Genomic DNA, 13,461 nt, shown 5'->3' on the forward strand with positions numbered 1-13,461 from the left:
GCTCCTAAAGCTCCCCCCGGAGATCTGCTGGAAATTGAGAGAGCACACTGCTCTCACACTGCTCTTTGGCTTCTAAACCAGCCCCTGGTCAACGCCCCAGAGCATTCCTGGTTAAGCTACTTGGGTTTCCTGTAATGGAGATGCTTTTAAGGAAGGCTAGAGAACTTGGGGGAACTAAGATGGAGTTAAAAGCACAGAATTATGCTTTTCAATGATTATAGCAGGGAAATAGCAGCTCAGAGGACTCTTTATGGAGGCAAAATATTTGGCACAAGAGAAAACCATTTCATACTACATGACCTATCCTGCAATTCTTAAAATTGTTGTGGATAGTGTTACCCATACCTTTGCAGACCACAAGGCTATAGATTTTTAAAAATACCTTTCGACAGGGGAAAGATGAGAGACCAGCTCCTAGAAAGACCAGACATTTACTATTGTAAAAAATGTATTTTTCTAGGTCTACTATGTTCGCTCTGAAATTTCTGTTAGTTTAAAGTTTGTGGCGCGAGTTGCAACCTTTCATGCTTTTCTGTAGGTGCTTGTCTTATGTTTATTTGTATCTGTAATACCCGGATATAGATTCTAAGCAAACCCATGTCTGCCTTTGCCTGAGCTGAAAGCTTTCCGTGTTGATTCGGGATGAGTACAACTTGGAACCGAGCTTCTATTTGTCCACATGGGAATCACACGACGAGTCTGCAGCTACGCCTGTGTTACGTACATGTATTGCGAGCGGTCATTTACCAGCATGCTGATAAACATTGGAAGGGAAACCGTATTTGTAATGCAAAAGGCGTATATCTTAGATCAACTTTGGAGACATATGTGATTCCATCGGTTAAACGGAACGTGGCGGATTGGTAAACGCTTTTTCCATTTAATATGCACTGGATCCAAAGATGATTTAGAACTTGGCATTTGATCCATACTTTGACCTTGCAAATTTTGAATTAATACATCTCTGGTCCATAATAAGTTATGCCCTTCACAATAGATAAGTTGGGTACCATCTAAAATGTGCCGCCATGTTTACTGTCATAATTATAATGAACTGAATGATTCTTTTGCTTAGAATTGTAATCTGAATGTTGATATAAACGCTTCCACCTTGTTTCAAGTTTTGATTTTTAAAGCGCGCACATGCCAAATTTAATCGTATTTAGGCGCAGATGACAAAAAACAAAGGTAGAGTATATAAATCGAAACAAGTCCCCTAAAAAGCAGGGCTGTCTACCTAAAGAGAAAAGTTTTCAATGCTCGGCGAAATTGCAGAAGAGAGCTCATGGTCCTAAGTTGCAGAGGTAAAGAATTCCACAGCTTAGGTCCAAAGACAGAAAATCTTCTGTCACCTCTGGAGATATAGGTTGAGTGTGGGATGATCAGAAGATGACTGTCACTAGAGCGTAGTTGTCTTGCTGGGTGATATGGCTGAATTAGCTCTCTCAGATACAGAGGGGCGATGCCATTTATGCATTTGAAAATAATGCAGGCTATCTTAAATTTAATGCGGTCAGCAATTGAGAGCCAGTGTAGCTCTCTCCGATAAGATGATACATGGGTAAATTTTAAATATCAATCTAATGGCCGCATTCTGGGCTCTCTGAAGTCGCTGAAGTTGTTTGGCAGGGATGCCCATCAATTGGCTATTACAATAGTCAAGGTGGGCGCTAGTTGGCGCCCCTACCACAGCGGCATGTGCCTCTTTGGGAATATAGGGAAGTGCCTGACATAGCATTCTCAAAACAAAATAGACTGCTTTGGTCTTTGCTCCCACCTGTGTTTCACTCCCCAGGGCTTCTTGCCACATACATCCCAGATTTTTAATTTTAGAGACAAATTGTAGATTTTTACCCAGCAGTGTTGGGACAGGCAGTTTTTTTGCAGCTGTCGGCAAATGCTTAGGGCCGAATAATATAAGTTCGGTCTTAGCAGCGTTAAGCTGTAAATAGTTCTTTGACATCCAGCTGCTTACCTCTGTCAAACATTGCTCCAGTTTGCTAAACGCTTCCCGGAAGTTGGTTATTCGTAAGAATATCTGGGTATCATCGGCATATGAATGGAAGTCCAACCCATACCATCTAAGAATTTCCAAAAGGGGTCGAATATATAAATTAAACAGCAATGGTGACCGGGAAGATCCCTGTGGGACTCCACAACTTAAACAGATGAGATTCGGTAAAAACTCTCCCAGTCTCACACGCTGATGATGGTTGGTCAAAAAGGACTCAAAACCATTTCAATGCTGAGTCCGAGACTCTTCCTACCTCCTGTAGTCGTTCTAGGAGAATTTCGTGATTCACTGTATCAAGGCCGCAGACAGGTCTAACATCACCAAAAGTGTAAGTTCCCCCTGGTCTGCGGCCTTTAATAGTTCATCCTGTACTACTAGCAGGGCTGTCTCTGTTCCGAATTTAGGTCGGAATCCTGATTGGAGGTTATCTAACAATAGTACATTTTCAACAAACTCCTGGAGCTGGTTAGTAACCACCTTCTCAAGAATTTTAGCTGGCCAGCATAGACCTGCAATGGGACGATAATTTTGCAGAACCTCTACGTCCAGTGATGTTTTTTTTTTTTTTTTTTTAAATTTGTTTTTATTAAGTTTTCAAAATAGACATTGTACATGAACAGAGAAGTAGAAACTGAAAATATCATTTGAAATAACAACGAATACCTGTTCAGATCAGGTTCTTCCTGGTGATAGGAAAGTGCAATTATAGAGCATACAGTAACAGAAGAACACAGGGGAACCAAGAGTATACACAGATATGTCATCTCTTTTCCCCAACAAATGTAGTGTCGATACCCCCTCCCCCCTCCCCCCCGGAATGGAAGACTGGTCATTTGGTGATTTTTGCATCGTTGGTCAAGGTGTATGTTGTGGGTCAGGGCTAGGTCATTTGAGTTCTGCTGTGGGGGCGTCCATGAGGGGGGTGTGGTTACAGGCCTGGAATGGTTGTGTCTAGTGGCATGGGGGAGGATCTGTGGTAAAGTGGCGGTGGGGTCGTCCCTAGAGGAGGAGGACGGTCTGGTCCGGCTTCCTCAGGGCAGAGAGCCATCTTCGCTGTGGGTTGGTTCTGGAGTGGACGTGTGTGCGCTCAGAAATTCGGACCATAACAGATCGCATTGTGACGCTCTACCATGGAGTGATGCCGTTATCTTTTCCATCGTGCAAAGGTTTAAAGCGACATTAATCCATTCTTTCTTACTCGGGGTCAACAATGATTTCCATTTGGTCGCTATCAATGCCCTCGCCGCAAGTAGTAAGTGGGGGACTACTCCTTGGACCTTCGTCCATTCGCCATCCTCCGCCTCCAGACTAAATAGCACCAGTTGCGGGGTCAGGGCTCTCTGGATCCCGTCCGTGTGTCTTATCCAGCCCAGCACCTCATTCCAAAAAATCTGGACCCTAGGGCAGTCCCACCACATATGCCAGTAATCAGCTATTTGACCACATTCGCGCCAACAGTGGGGGGATGATGTTTGATACATCTTTGATAATCTGTGTGGGTCGTATTGCCAGCGGTGGAGGAGCTTGATGGAGTGTAATTTGTATTGGCTTGAAATAGAGGTGCTTGTGGCCATGGAGCACATTTTGTCCCATATTTCGTCTACAATTTCAATCCCCATATCATTCTCCCATCGTGTTCGGAGAGTGTGTGTCGAGCCAGTACCACCCTCCAATAACAGCTTATACATTATCGAGATCAGTCCCTTCCTGTCAGTCTTGGAGTCTAACATTTTTTCAAATGGGGTGAGTTCTCTGCTCAGTTTATCCTTCCACACCTCCCTCGTCAGGACTCCTTTAATTTGGAGGTAGTGAAAAGCGGATAGAGTTCCTATGTTTAAGGTCTCTATTAGGGCTGGCAAGGTGATGAAGGAGTCGGTACGAACAAGTTGACCCACCCGCTCAAGTCCCGCCTCATACCAGGTCTGGAATCTTTCTACGTTGGGAATATGATTGTTAATACCTGGTGACCATAAATGGCTTAGTGGGGACGGCCAAGTTGTAATGCATGTCATATCCGTTCCCTCCCTCCAGATGTCCCACAGGGCTACAAATAGTGGGTGGTTTCTCGTCCTTCTCAACACCCATTTTCGCGGTGCCCACATCCACTCTCCAAGTGTTGCAGGTGCAAGGTAGTGGTTGTCCATTGCCACCCATTGTGGTTCCCTGTAGTTGCGCAGGTGGGGGACGAGTAGACGGAGTTGGGCTGCTGCATGGTATTTTCTCAGGTCAGGTAGTCCTACCCCTCCTTTATCTTTGGGCAGTGTGAGGGTGGCATATGCTATACGGGGCTTCTTTCCTTGCCAGAGAAATTTTAGAATTTCCCTCCTGATGTCTATGAAGTACCGTTGAGGGATCACGATTGGGAGCATCTGGAATGGGTAAAGGAACCGCGGGAGGCAAGTCATTTTTATCGCATTGAGCCTGCCCAACCACGATATCGTGAGTTTACCCCACCTGGCGAGGTCCGACCGGAGTTTAATTAAGAGCTGGGGAAAGTTTGCTTCATAGAGAGAGGCAATATTTTTGGTGATTCGAATCCCTAGGTATTGTAATGTATGGTGTTCGATCGTTAGCCCCAGAGAGGAATATCTTTCCGCGTTCGTGGGTGGGTCACCTTGTAAGGGGAAAAGGACTGACTTAGCGCGGTTGATCTTGAACCCCGACAGGCGGCCGTATTCCTCAAGTAGGAGGATGGCTCGAGGAATGGAGGTCTCTGGGTTGACTACGTGTAGTAGTATGTCGTCCGCATATAGCGCTAATTTATACTCTACGCCTCCCAGACGTATGCCCTCTATATCAAGGTCTTTTCTGATCTTGCATGCTACTGGTTCTAGCGATAGGGCGAACAAAATCGCTGAGAGGGGGCATCCCTGCCTGGTACCACGCGTTAATCGGAACCACCTAGAATATTCTCCATTCACATGGACCGATGCCGAGGGAGCTGAATAAATTGCTTGTATTCCCTTTCTCAAGTTGGGGCCAAGTCCTATCTTCTGAAGGACCTTCATTAAGAAGTCCCACTCTACCCTATCGAACGCTTTTTCGGCATCAATAGAGAGCAGCGCAGGGTTGGTATGGAGGGTATGGGAGGTATGTATCAAGTGAAGGGTTTTGCGCATGGTGTCAGCGCCTTGACGGCCTAATATGAATCCTACTTGGTCTGCGTGGATGAGACGGGGGAGGAACGATTCAAGTCTAGCGGCTAGGACCCTGGCGTAAATTTTCGCGTCTAAGTTTAATAGGGAGATTGGGCGATAGGAGCCACATCTCGCGGGATCTCTCCCCTCCTTTGGGATAACCACAATAATTGCCCTCGTGAAAGAATCAGGGGGTTTCCCTGTCTTCAGGATCTGATTGAAGAGATCGGTGAGGAAGGGAATGAGTTGTGTTGCAAACGTTTTATAAAATCCTGCCGAGAAGCCATCTTCCCCCGGGGATTTGCCTGATGTGAGTCTCTTTATTGCTTCATGGATCTCCGCACTCGTTATGGGGCTGTCAAGGGATTCGGCCTCTGTGACTGTAATCTTGGGCATGTCGATGTCGTTTAAGTATGTTTGGATGTTTAGTGTGTCGGGTTCTCCGTCGGGGGTATACAGAGCTTCAAAAAAGTTGGCAAATTTTTCGGGGATGGTGGTTTGGGGCCCTTCCGGGGTGTTGTCAGCATCAGATAGTTCATGTACCCTCCTGTCGGCTTGCTGGGCCCGTAATCTAGCTGCCAATAGCGCGTCAGCTCTGTCCCCTTTCTCATAAAACTTCTGCTTCAAGAGGACAAGTTTGCGGGCTATTAGTTCATGTTCTAGGAGACGGAGTTCCTCCCTTTTCTTCCTAGCTTCTAAGACCCGTTCAGAGTCCGCAACCCCGTTATTGAAGGTCCCCGTCTCTAGCGGGGTAATTTCCTTGCGGAGCTTGTTTTCGATCAAAGCCCTCTCCCTTTTTTTACTGGCCCCTTCCCTTATTAATACCCCTCTCCATGTGGCTTTGGCCGCTTCCCAGACTACCTGCTTGGAGACCTCACCATTGTCGTTCAGTTGAAAGTAATCCTCAATTGCGGTTTGCATTGTTTGTTTAAAAACTGCATCCCTCCAAAGCGATTCATTACAACGCCATCTACCCCTCCCCATTGGGAGGGAGCCCCATGCCAATTCGGCTCGTACCATATCGTGGTCTGACCATGAAATTGTAACGATATCTGAGCTAGAGGCTGTATCACATATGTCTCTTGAAAAGAAAAGGTAATCTATGCGGGTGTGTGTGTTATGTGGGGCTGAAAAGAAGGTGTACCGCTTGTCAGTGGGGTGCTTACAACGCCACACGTCCATCAAGCCATACAATTCCATCATCTTATTAAATTGGGTGTAGTCCCCAGTGGGTTTGGCCTTAGTTTGGGGATTGCCAGGATGCCAATCCATGTCGGGGTCCGCCCACATGTTGAAGTTCCCGCCTAATATTACATGGCCGGTCGCTTCCAGCATGATCTTGGGTATTGTTTTGGAGAGGTATCGGATCTGACCTACATTTGGGGCGTAAATTGTGGCCACCGTAATAGCTAGTTTACCTATGGTACCCGTGATAAGTAGCGCTCGGCCCTCTACATCCGCCCAGACCTTCGTGACCACCAGATCTATTCCTTTTCTGACCAAGATCCCCACCCCACCTTTGCGCAATGGGCCTGATCCCCAGAACTCCAGCCCCGTTCGCTTCCCCAAGATTGATCTTTCTTCACCTCTCACATATTTCGTCTCCTGTAGGAGAAGGATATCAAATCCCGACCTTCGGAACTCTCTGTAGACGAGGGACCTTTTTGTGGGCGAGTTCAGGCCTTTCACATTCAATGTACCCACCCTCATGTTGCCCCCATGGCATGCCTCAGCCATCATCACGACGGTGGTATCTCAGGTCACCTGGACGCGCTGACCCTTCCGCTGTTTCCCCGTGGTAACCGGGGGGCCACAAGCCCGTCTCCCTGTGTGCACCATATACCCAACATGTTGACACGAAATCAGCTTCCATTCCCCTTCCCCATCCTTCCCTCCCCCTCCCCCCATATGTTCGGTGGCGTTCGATTGAGCCGAGTTGGCAGCACTGGCCCATAACCGAACCACCAGTGGAGGCCGTTACTTCACGGTCCCCTTGCAGTATATACGACAATATCAACTTTAGAGCCCCCTGGAACCCCCCCTCCAAGTGTACTTGTTAGTCGAGCACAGGTAGGGTCGAAACACCCTATATTAGCAATGTCCTTTCGCTCTCGGTTTGGCGTGCAGATTAGCTGAGTGGAAATGTGATAGAATATAGTCAACCCAATCCCTCTGGTGAGCCATTTCCTCTGCGGTATTTTCTCGAGCCTTTAACTTTAATCCTCTTTGGGCCTTGTATTCGCCATTCCCTATCTTCGCGGGGTGCGTGATCGGTCTCTTCTTCTTGAGATGGATCGCCTAATAGGTCGAGGATGCAGGCCTTAATTTCTTTCTCCGAGGACAATTTGATTCTCGATCCCTCGTGTTCGAAGGAGAGGGAGAAGGGGTATCCCCATCTATATCTTATGTCTCGAGATTTAAGCCATGTGGTAAGCGGTTTGCACATTTTCCTCATTGCGAGGGTTAGGGAGGAGAGATCCTGGTAAATCGTTATGTGTGCCCCGCTCAGGGTGATGCTGCCTCCATTCTTTGCCTTTTCTAAGACCCTCGATCTGTCTCGGTAATGATGGAATCGGGCCAGGACGGACCGGGGTCCCCCGGGTGGCCCCCCCGCCCTGTGGATGCGTTCCGTTTTGGGTTCATCTATATTGTCGTCGGTAACGAGGAGCTTTATGATATCGTGTATGGTCGTTTTCAGGTCCTCTTCAGTTTCCCCCTCTTTTTCTGGGATGCCGAAAAATCGGAGGTTATTTCTTCTTTCCCGGTTCTCCAAATCGTCCATCTTCAGTTTACACTCTTGTTCCTTCCTCTCTAGATCGCTTATCCTTAGTGACAACTGAGTCTCACGGGTATCAATTGATACCTGGTTATTTTCAATCCCTTCGACCCTGTCCTCAATGTTGTCTATCCGCTGTGTGAGTTTATCAATTTTCCCACCAATGCTGGCACCCATGTTCCTGATCTCTGCGAGCAGGCCTGCAATATCTCCTTTCGTTGCTGCCGTGTTCCCGTCCGGGACCGGGTTTTCCGGGGACGCCATCTCGGGGTTGCCGGTAGGTTCGGGGTTTGCGTTGTAGGCGTAGATGGCGAGTTTCTGTCGGGGGTTCATGCGCTTGTGAGAACCCGTTCTGGACTTTTAGGTGAGTTCGCTCGGTAAGACTGTGGATACCGCTGAGGAGGCACACGCCCCTGTATCTTTCTTGGAGTCACTGGTATGCCCAAGAGGACAATGATGAGGCAGGGGCCTTTCCCCCAGCGGTGTGTGACCAGGCAGTTCTCCAGTGTGTTCAAGGAGAGTTGGGTCCAGAGAGTGCCCCCCATGGAGTGCCCTGGAGTCGTGGGGTTCAGTAGATCTGTAGAGCATTCGTGTTTTGGGGTCACCCTCTTCTTGCCGTGTTAGGAATGTCCCCTTCCTTGTGACTATATTCTTTAGCTGTGTGGTGAGGGCCTTCCGCTAGTGGGGTCCGAACAGGAGCGCTAAGTCGGGTCCACTCTGTGAGGCCTTGTGCTACGATGTCGTCCGGGTGGACCGGGGACCGCCTACTGTCCGCCATGTGTGGCGCAGGGAGGCCGCGGGTGCCGTGGGCCTGAAAAAGCGGGGCCCAGCTCGTGTAGGCCTGTGTGGTTGAGGCTCCGATGTAGTCGGGCGCAGCAGGGTTTCCGGGGTCTATGCTGCCCTGTGTGGGGGCCTCGACCCACCGCCCTGGGCTAGTTCGCTCCTCGGCGGGGAGGGCGGATTGTAAGCGTGGAGTCGTGCGAGAGCAGGCGGGGAGTGCCAGTGTGCGCACTTACTTTGTGTCTCGGCGGGGTTCGCTGGAGCCGCGTCGCGAGGAGGTTCTTCTCCCACTTTATGCTGGCGATCACGGATTCCTCCAGCGGGTCGTTCCCGCGAGGGTGGGGTGCGCGGGTGTCTGGGCGCTACCCCCACTCCGTGGGTCGAAGCGCGCAAAGTTTGCCGGGGACTCTGGGCACTGCGGCGTGGTGCTCGTTCTGGGCACTGTTAGTTTCGTTTCCGGCGCGAGACGCCCAGGGCTTTCTTCTCCGGGAGTTCTTGGCCGACTTCAGTCGGGATTTCGCTGTTTTGCGGGGGTGTCCTTCCGACACCCCTGCGCTCAATTCCTGTCCGGGGGGGTCCCTAAAAACGGGGGCTCAATCCGATTTGGGGGACCGTGCGACGGGAGCTCACGCGGACAAGGTCTGCATCCGCGCGCCCCCTGGTGGCCAACCAGTGATGTTTTTTTTAATAGAGGTGAGACTATAGATAGCTTTAAGCTCTCTGGAACAGTCCCTGTTAACAGAGACTTGTTAACAAAAGTGGTGATAAATGGACCAGGCTGTGAGAGATAGTTTTTTAAGAAAAACAAGCATGCATAGGGCATATTTAGCCATGTCTTAGTTTTAAAATATAGGCACATTGGGGACAATGCAATTAGAGGTGTAAGCTTGTTATGTGGATAGTTTTGTCTTTCGTGCACGATTTGAGTGGAGTGATGTGAACTCTTCTCGAGTTGAAAACGTGAGATGTGAAGGTGTTGTGCCCTAAATGCTTCTGAATTGGATTAACAGCTAGATCATCTGAGAGTGATGTATATATGTTTATCCACCTCACTAATCCAATACACTTTCATGATCGAATGTTCTTAATGCAATTAATGTAAGGGGTATATGGAAGCTAGATGCAATTCTGGCCTCGTATGATATCGTGCTGAATCTTGCTGGATATGCTATTCTTTTGCCACACAGATATGCAACAGCAAACCTACAAAGAGGTTTGTGTGTTGTTCTAAAAATTGTTGGATAGGCCCTTAATTTTTTTTTAAGTGAAGAAATGTATATTAAATGAAAGAGATGAATTTGTGATGACTAAAATTGAGACAAATGTATTTGGGTCATAATTAGCTATTACAGATGGACCAAATTTGATTAAAACTACAAGGGAGAGCTGGGTTGGCCCCTATCAAGTTGACAAGTGCCAAAACGGTAGATATTTGCTATATGCAGTTGATTGTCAACTCTTAAGTTTTTTGTTTTTGTTTTTTCTGTAAGGAATATGAAGGCTGCAGTTTAGGATGGGTGTCCATTAAGTTTTGTTTATTGAGATATGTTATAACCTATACTATTGTAGAATGACCATGTCAATAGGTAGCACGTGCACACCAATTTATTTCATGGAGATATTTCTTGCATAATTGTTTGGTTTTCTGAAATCTATGACAATTATGGGCCTGATTCACAGAAGCCTTTTATAAAGGCGCATTCCCGTTGAAAAAAGCTCTGTGAATTAGGCCCTAAATGAATTCTTGTTCAGTTAACTGTTGAACTATATGTAACGCGTTTGTGTATCTTTTGTATGTTTTTTTAATTCAATGTCATATGCTACAATTCTGTTTGTGCTTTCTTCATCTTTGTTTGAATGTATTGTATTATCTTATTGGGCAGCTGTTGATTTTCTATTAGCTATTCTTTCATCATGTTCTGGCCTTTTTATGTTATTTTATATCTGATTCTTTACGTTCTTTGTGTTTTGCAGAACTTTCCCATACTTGGAGTATTTACTCTTCTGTTTTACATCTCATCTGTCAATAATACGAATACTGAAAGTTAGGGGTTTGCGTTGGGAGATACGAGTCCCACTGAGGGTGTGACCATGAATTTATTGAATTGAACAATTGTAAGGCGAAGGATATTTATACTCTAATGGCTGACTCACTAAATGTGTTAAGCTGGAATGTGAAGGGCGTTAACAGCCCGATTTAAGAGAAAGAAGGTGCTAACCTTGTTAGGCAGAAAGAACCCTGACATTGTCCTACTCCAAGAAACTCATTTGCAACGTGATAAAATAGATTATATTTTAAATGATGTATATGTACAAGAATACTCCAGATACTTTGCTAGTAATTCTAGAGGAGTGTCTACTTTGTTTAAGAGAATATTACAACTCTCTGTGGAAAAAGTGAACATTAATACTATGGGGAGTTTTGTAGCTAATATATTGCAGGTGGAAAATGGACATCTAATTATTTTGACTGTATATACCCCCAATATAGGTCAGTATGAATTTTTGGGAAAATTGGATGATGTCCTAAAAGAAATGGGTAGTGGGGATTTCAATACTACCCTAGAGAAAGCATTGGATAAATCGGAACAATCTCATTCTTAAGCTGAGGAGAGGGACAGAAAAGATCTTTTAAAGTTAATGCAGTCATGGGACTTGAACAGTATTTGGCATCGACTAAACTTAGGAAAAAAACAATACCGTTTTTGTTTGGTACCACATGGCACTTCTTCTCTCGCATTGATTCCTTTCTAGTCAGCAGGGACCTGTTTGGTATTGATTTTGATACTTTATTTGTATTGCACTCGTACACATGTATTTCAGAGCGCAACAAGGCAAGGGAGGGGAACCAGGGAGAACAAAAACAACGATCTTACTAGGCCCAGTGACCTTAAGAACGCGCAAGGGCATGGGTGAGGGAAAGGGGAAAAGTGCCTGGAAGGGGGAGAAGTGGAAAGTGCAGAGCAATGGAAAACCAGATGAATAATAAAATAAATAAGTAATAAAAGGCACCAAACAGTAGTAGTGCAGCCAGCAAGTGGCAAGTGCTGGGTTTAAGGCGGCAGACAGGGTATGTCTGATAAGTGCTGGAAAAAAGGGGTGGGGGGTGTATGGTTACAGATACAGACCCCAGTGCAAGGGATTGCCCGGAGGCAGTGTGTTCAGGGTGAGCAGCTACCTGGGCCCAGAAGACAGAGGGTAGGCCAGGTGCACGGAGAGAGAGAGAAGATCAGCAGGGTAGAGGAGGTGGTTGAAGGCAGAAGCAAAGAGGAAGATCTTGAGGTGCTTCCGGAGCCGGAGATGGTTCTCCTCAAGGTTCAGAGTGGCAGGAAGCTGTTCCAGAGGGAGGCCCCAGCCAAAGACCGAGGTCTACCCCTAGCTCATTGGTTTGAAAAACGACTGACCCTGAAGCAGTTGGAGGTAGAGGAGCAAAGAGCTCAAGAGGGGAGCTATTTGAAAAGGGATAGCTGAAGGTATTTTGGACCCAGGCCCCAGAAAGCCTTGTGGACAATGCAGAGGGTGTTGAATGTAATCCTTGCATCCACTGGGAGCCAATGGAGAGATTTCAGAGCTGGAGAGATATGATCCCAGGGTTTGAGGCCAAGGACAAGTCTTGCAGTCTTGTTCTGGATGAGTTGCAAAGGGTGCAGAGTAGAGGCAGGTAGATTTAGAAAGAGGCTGTTAAATAGTCCAACCTACAGAGAACCAGGGCTCAGGAGACAGTGAGCTTCTGGGGGAAGGAGAGGAAAGGCAGAGTACCTTTGAGAAGGTGCAGTAGGAAATCTGACTTTTTTCGAGACATCAGAGATGTGGGCAGAGAAGGAAAGATGACCCTGAGGTTCTTAGCCTCACCGATGGGGTTAGGAGGAGGGCCAAGGGAGGCTGGCCAGAGATTGAGGGAAAGGAGGGTGAAGGTGTGCCGATGAGGATCTCCATCTTGCTGGTAATTAGGCAGAGATCGTTGGCGGTACACCAATCATGAATTGCAGTTGGGCAGTCGGAGATAAGAGAAGGAGAGGCGGTGGCCGAGGGAAGCCTGGAAATAAGTTGGGTGTTGTCAACATAGCACTGGAAATTGGAGCAGAAAATGGCAATGCAGTGGGCGAGAGTTGCTGGTATTGGTTGAAAAGGTAGAAAGGGTGATGGATGAAAGGAAGGACCCAAGTTGAACCTGGGATGGTCGATCGGAGAGGAAAGAGGTCAGCCAGGCTAGAGCCTGATTGCTGAGACACAGGTTGTCACGGAGACGGTTGAGCAAATCTTCATGGATGTTCAGGAGAGCAGCTTCCGTGCTTTTGGCTGCTCTAAAGCCAGACTGATGGTCGTGGGGACAGCTAACAGAATCAGAATGTATGTTAAAGGCATGGTCTAGTAAAATTTTTTATTGTCCCTACGGGTCGGCCATGTTTTTTTAAGCCTAAGTGGCTCGATTTTAGAAAACTTTCCTACGGACCTTACCCGAGTTTTCGTCCATTAAACGCATGCGAAAACAAGCACCAGGGAGCCACCATTTTCTGATAATCCTATCTTTTCCCCGATCGCCCTGGCTGACCTGCTTTTGCGGCACTAAATCAATTCCCCCTCCCCTGAGCCTGACATTATCAAAACATTCATATTCCCCGCCTCTCCCCGTGACGTTACTGTGCTGCGTAGGCAAACGCGCCCAGTCGTCTTCTGCGCGACTCCACACAGAACCCGGAAACCAACACAGATCAACTCGCAACACAGCGCGCCACAATTCGGAATATCAAACT

At 47.2% G+C, this 13,461-nt stretch overlaps 1 protein-coding gene across 3 annotated transcripts in view; it reads left to right on the top strand.

Annotated features, from left to right (window-relative positions):
• TP53I3 (tumor protein p53 inducible protein 3) overlaps positions 1 to 13,461 on the top strand; it is a 207,928-nt gene that overhangs the window by 34,181 nt on the left and 160,286 nt on the right. The window lies entirely within an intron of this gene.

The sequence above is a fragment of the Ambystoma mexicanum genome, chromosome 4p (genome assembly GCF_040938575.1).
Source record: "Ambystoma mexicanum isolate Mex_15411 chromosome 4p, UKY_AmexF1_1, whole genome shotgun sequence".
Taxonomy (NCBI): domain Eukaryota; kingdom Metazoa; phylum Chordata; class Amphibia; order Caudata; family Ambystomatidae; genus Ambystoma; species Ambystoma mexicanum.